We start from the raw sequence: 6,000 nt of genomic DNA, 5'->3' as shown, positions 1-6,000 counted from the left end.
GGCTTAATGCTTGCAAAGAGGGACACTGGAAGCTCCAGTTACATTTATTTACTTTTTAGATGGGGTCTCACTCTGTTGCTCAGGCAACGTCTCGGCTCACTGCAACCTCCACCTCTTGGGTTCAAGCAATTCTCCCCGCCTCAGCCTCCCGAGTAACTGGGATTACAGGTGCCCACCACCAAGCCCAGCTAATTTTTGTATTTTTAGTAGAGACGGGGTTTTGCCTTGTTGGCCAGGCTGGTCTCAAACTTCTGACCTCAGGTGATCCACCCGCCTCGGTATCCCAAAGTGCTGGAATTACAGGCGTGAGCCACCGCGCCCGGCCCCCAGTTACATTTAGATAACTGAGTAGAGGGCCCTGCACCCTGCTTTCTGACTGCAGCTCTGGGAGGGCAGCCAGTCTTAGAGCATTTCCCTGTGCTGCTGCAGGCTGTGCCTCATGGGGTCCTGGGCAGTGCTTGGGCAGCCCCACTTTAAGCTTAAAAAAAAAAAAAAGTTGCTACTGCTGGCCACGTGAAAGGGCAGGCTGAGGCTGGGGGTCTTTTATTATTTGGTGACATGGCCAGGTGTTTAGACGCTAAAGGCTGGTACCTGCCATTTGGTTTTCACTGCCTTCTCTCCCACCCCCACACTTCACACACGCAGGTGCCTGTGGTACCTGGCAATTCAGGACTTAGCAGTTTATAGAGAGGGAGGAAGGACCAGTTCTTGCCCTCCTGAGAAACCTGTTCTATGGGGGAGGGATGGGCCAGGCACAGTTGCTCACGCTTGTAATCCCAGCACTTTGGGAGGCCGAGATGGGCAGATCACTTGAGGTCAGGAGTTTGAGACCAGGCTGGCCAACATAGTGAAACCCCGTCTCTACTAAAAATACAAAAATCAGCCAGGCATGGTGGCACATGCATGTAATCCCAGCTACTCGGGAGGTTGAGGTGGGAGAATTGCTTGAACCCGGGAGGCAGAGCTTGCAGTGAGCTGAGATCATGCCACTGCACTGCAGCCTGGGTGACAGAGCGAGACTCCATCTAAAATAATAATAATAATAATAATAATAATAATAATAATAATAAAAATAAAATAATGGCTGGGCGTAGTGACTCACGCCTGTAATCCCAGCACTTTGGGAGGCCAAGGTGGGCAGATCACGAGGTCAGGAGATCGAGACCAACCTGGCTAACACGGTGAAACCCTGTCTCTACTAAAAAAAAAAAAAAAAAAAAAGAAAAAAATTCGCCAGGCGTGGTGGTGGGCGCCTGTAATCCCAACTACTCAGGAGGCTGAGGCAGGAGGATGGTGTGAACTCGGGAGGCGAAGCTTGCAGTGAGCCGAGATGGCGCCACTGCAGCCTGGGCGACAGAGCAAGACTCAGTCTCAAAAAAAAAAAAAGAATAATAATAATAATAATAATAATAATAAAGGAGAACGATGGGTCTGTTTCCTTTGGCTCCCCTGCGAGGAGATTCCTGGCTCTAGGTCTGACAGCCAACCAATACAGCACTGTTAATGTATTGAAATACTTTCATTCTAGTCGGCAAACAGCCATCCCTAAGCCCCCTGAATACTCCTTCATCGTCCTAGCCTGCTTTCCTTGGGACCCCAAGACTTCTTCTGAATCCAGCAAGCAAAAGAGCATCTCTCTCAGCGGGTCTCTGGGATCCTAATGCAGTTGCAATGTCCATTCTGATTGCTGGGGCTGGGTTGCTGTGCAGGTTGTTAAAATTTGTGAATATCACGTCTGGCCGGACCCATTGCTTCAGTGTTGAGGAAAGACCATTTTGGGGGCAATTAGGGGCTCTGGGTTTGAGTCCTATCACCAACAGGCGGTGTACCCTTGGACACATGGTCCTCTGTGGGTCTCAGTTTCTTTACCTATAGAATGAGGGTGCTGGGCCAGGTGAGCTCTGAAGGTTTTGACAGAATCCTGTGATTCCATCCTCATCCTCTAAACAGATGTGTACATCTATGTGTGTACATGAGTGTACATGTGTATATTCCCATGTTTCCTTGCTACTGAGCTTCGTTTCCAAGTGCAACAAAACCTGCTACCTCCTACACCTTCAGGCTGGCCCAGGGCAAATGCCTGATAGTCTCTGAGCCATGGTGCCTGCAGCCTGTGCTCCCATCCCTTCTATGTCCCTTCCCCCTTCAACCCTGGACTATTCACAACTGCATAGACTCAGACCCTCTGTCTACCTAGCCAGAGCCCTTTTCGAGCCAGCTCTTCCCGCTGAGCTGTGCAGAACTGTGCAGAACTGCTTCTAACTCTGAACTGCTCCTGGCTCCTCCTTGTCTACCTTCCTCTTCCCAACCCCAGTCCCATGTTCAGCCCTGGCAGACCCCAGCTTGGGAGACTCCCAGTGAGCACAGGTACTAGATGTTCCCAAAGTCCAAGCGTAGATGAGGATGGGGCCGGAGTGGGCATGAGCAACATGGTGGAGCTGGCATCTGTCGCAGCTAGCGGGGGAGAGGTCTGAGGGGAAGGAGGCAGCTCCTCCCCCAGCACTGGAGATTGGGTAGGATCTTCTAGGGTGCTGGCAGAGAGGAAACTCCTGGCTCCTCCCCTGTTCCCTGAGTTCAGGGCAAGCTCAGTCCTCCTGCCCTCACCTTCCCGTCAGGAGTCCCAAGTCCTGCGGGCTTAGAGGTGATGTGCTGTCTTCCAGGGAGAGGTGGCATGATCATATCCGTGCTCTAACGGGGTAGTAGCTCTGTGACTTGCACCCAGAAAGGGAACCCCCAAAGATGAATTTCTTGAACATGAGAGCTCCCCCTCACTCAAAGGCCACACACATGTGGTCTGTGGATTAGCCACGTTACCTGGAATGCTATAAAAGGCAGATTCCTGTGCCCCTAGAACGAGAAAGGAAGGGCATATGTCTGCACTTTTTTTTTTTTTTTTTTTTTTTTTGAGACGGAGTCTCGCTCTGTGGCCCAGGCTGGAGTGCGGTGGCCGGATCTCAGCTCACTGCAAGCTCCGCCTCCCAGGTTCACACCATTCTCCTGCCTCAGCCTCCCGAGTAGCTGGGACTACAGGCGCCCACCACCTCGCCCAGCTAGTTTTTTGTATTTTTTTTAGTAGAGACGGGGTTTTACTGTGTTAGCCAGGATGGTCTCGATCTCCTGACCTCGTGATCCACCCGTTTCGGCCTCCCAAAGTGCTGGGATTACAGGCTTGAGCCACCGTGCCCGGCCCCATGTCTGCACTTTTAACATGCCCTCCTTTCCTCGAAATTCTTATGCACATAAACTTTAGTGTGCATAAATTTGTGAATATCACCTCTAGGAGACCCACTGCCTCAGTGTTGAGGAAAGACATTTTGGGGGAAATTAGGGGTTCTGGGTTTGAGTCCTATCACCAACAGGTGGTGTAAGCTTGGATGCATTGTCCTCTATGGGTCTCAGTTTATGCATGTAAGTTTTAGTGTGCATAGGAATTTCAGGGAAAGGAGGTTGTGTTAAAGTTAACACATCAACCTGTGTTGTAATGAGCTTTCCAATCTTCTTCCTAGGGACATCCAGATAGAAGTATCTTTCTTTGCAGCTATAATTTGGAATTCTTTAGAATTCTGTTAGAGCCTTCAGGATCTGTTACTTCCTGCTTCTCTCGGCTTGGAGTGGATCCCAGATGCTCGACAGTGCTGCCTTCAGGCTCTGGGCCCTTTCCCTTCGTGGTGCCGGTCCTCCAGGGCCAGCTGATTGTGGCTCCCTGATCGAGACGGAGATTCACAATGGCGATGCATGATGTCGTCTGCTGCAATCCCAGAGCACTTGGTGGCTCATCGTCATAGCCTGGCTTCATTTCCGTGTTCTGTTGAAATTGCCTATCGGTTGTTCTTCCACAGATAACTGTGCGTGTCTTTAAGGAAGGTTTCCTAATCCTGGGTCTATGAAGGTCTGTAGATTGGCTGGAGAGGGCCAGCAAACCTTCTGAAATGGATACGGAACTGAGTGTGTGTATGTGTATGTGTATATGTGCGTGTGTGTGTGTGTGTGTGTGTTGCATTTTTCTGGGGTAAGTTCATAGCTTTCATCAGATTCTCAAAAGTGTCTGTGACCTAAAATATATTAAGAACCCCTTTAAGGGCAGGGACTTTATCTTAGCTATCTCTTTGTTTCCCATGGTACCACCAACCATGGTGCTTTGCATAAAACACATGTAAACATGATGTTCACTGAAATTTCTTGTTTCTGTTGAAGGGTTATGGTCTCTACCCTCTGGAAACACTAGCATGGAAGGTGCCTTCTCAATGGAAAGACAAAAACAGCATTTTCTCTTTTAAAAAAATCCCTGTTATCCTGGAGAGTCCACACATCACGCCTGGGCTCAGTAGTGGCATGTCCTCTCTCCCCGGGATGGGTGCGGAGGTGGAGTGGGTGAACAAGAAAGACACCATCCCCCATCCCTAGGCAGGTCTGAAATTGAATTCACCCCCAGGAGCAAAGAGAAATTTGCCGACCTAATAGCTTTCATTCTGTGTGAGCTTTTCCTGCTGCATGGGAAGGGGGACCTCTCTTGTTCTTAAAGGAGACAATGAATGAAGGTTTGTGCTCTGCAGTGTTTGTAGGTTGGGTAGACCTGGAGGGGAGTCAAGGTTCTTTTAGATTCTTTCAACAAAGGAAGGCAATTGGAATGGGGCCCTACTGAGTCAGCGCACCTGTCATCTGTGTCTGCGGTGGCTGGACCAGCTGCTTAGGGAAAAACACGGGCCCAGCGCTCTTCTGAGGACACGTTTCCAGGTCCTTTCTAGCCTGAAAATACCCGAGTCTGAGAAACGAGCCTGGGATTGCCAATGGCAGTGAAAATGTGTTAGGCATGGGCAGAGTCTCTGCCGTGGAAGGGGTGGTATCCATTGGCTGAGCAGTTCCTATGAACCAGGGGTGCCCGCCCCCTCCTCATCCTTACAGAAGCCTGTGTTCTCAGTCACCCTGGAGGAGGCTGTGAGTTCCTCCTTTACAGGTGAGAAAGCTGCCCCGTGTTGCCCGGGGTCCTGAGGCCAGGGAGCGAGCTCCACACCGCTCTGGGCCGCTGCCACCCAGCCCAGAGGGCTCTGGGAGCCTGGCAGCAGAAGCCTTGGGCATTTGGGTTGTTGCCCCGTCACTTAACTGTTGGCCTCTACTGACACTTCAGGTCTCAGTTTTCCTGTCTGTGAAAATGGGAGGATACGTGGAAGGATGGCAACAACAGAGCAGCAGCCTCGGCAAACATCTGGAAACCAGGAGGGGCTGTGGATGTGCCCGGGGCCCAGGAGCCTGAGCTGGGAGTGGGAAGGAGAAGGCAGAGGCGGGGCTGGGGGTGAGGCCTGCCCAGGCACAGTGTGGAAGTGCGGGCTTCATCCACCCTTCCTGTCTCCTGCAGCCGGTCCCTTCGGTCTCCTCCCTGCCCTGCCTTGCCCTCTGGGCTTTCCTCTGGGCAGGCTGTTCACAAACCTCTGACGAGTGTGAGGAATGAAATTCTGACCTGAGCCCACCCTCTCCCGGCCTCCCGGGAACATGTGCATTTGAATGGAAGGGATTCACAGCCTGGATCCTAGGAGGTGCAAAGGAAGGAGTCCCGCTGGTCCAGCCCTCAGCCTCAGGGAACCAGGGTGCGGGTGTTGAGTGTACCCTGCTGGGGGACTCTGGCTCCAGCCTGGCCGGACTCTGTCAGGGAGGGCAGATGGGGTGGCCTGGCTTCCGAAAGTCAGGCCAGTGTCTGGGCCGGGCCTCAGACAGATCCCCTGGGCTGCATCTCCACTCTCCCTGCCTCCTACGCAGGATGGGGTTCCCTTCCCACCCTCTTCTATGGAGCCCATATCCTCTCCATCCCTGGTCTAGGACCGGGGGCCCGCTCCCCTCCTGCCAGCTTGTGTCCCGGCACTGCCTGACCCTGGCCCAACTGTGAGGGACAGGGGAGCCGCAGGAGCACCTCCACTGCCTCCACCTTCTTCTCTTGCCTGCATTATTGCTATGGCCTCTCAGTTGATTTTCCTGACTCTCCCTGGGATCCCTAAAGTTGGTTGTCAA

This window comes from Macaca mulatta, chromosome 7 (assembly GCF_049350105.2).
Source record: "Macaca mulatta isolate MMU2019108-1 chromosome 7, T2T-MMU8v2.0, whole genome shotgun sequence".
Lineage (NCBI taxonomy): Eukaryota > Metazoa > Chordata > Mammalia > Primates > Cercopithecidae > Macaca > Macaca mulatta.
The sequence above is the reverse complement of the archived record's forward strand: the minus strand, read 5'-3'. Positions refer to the sequence as shown.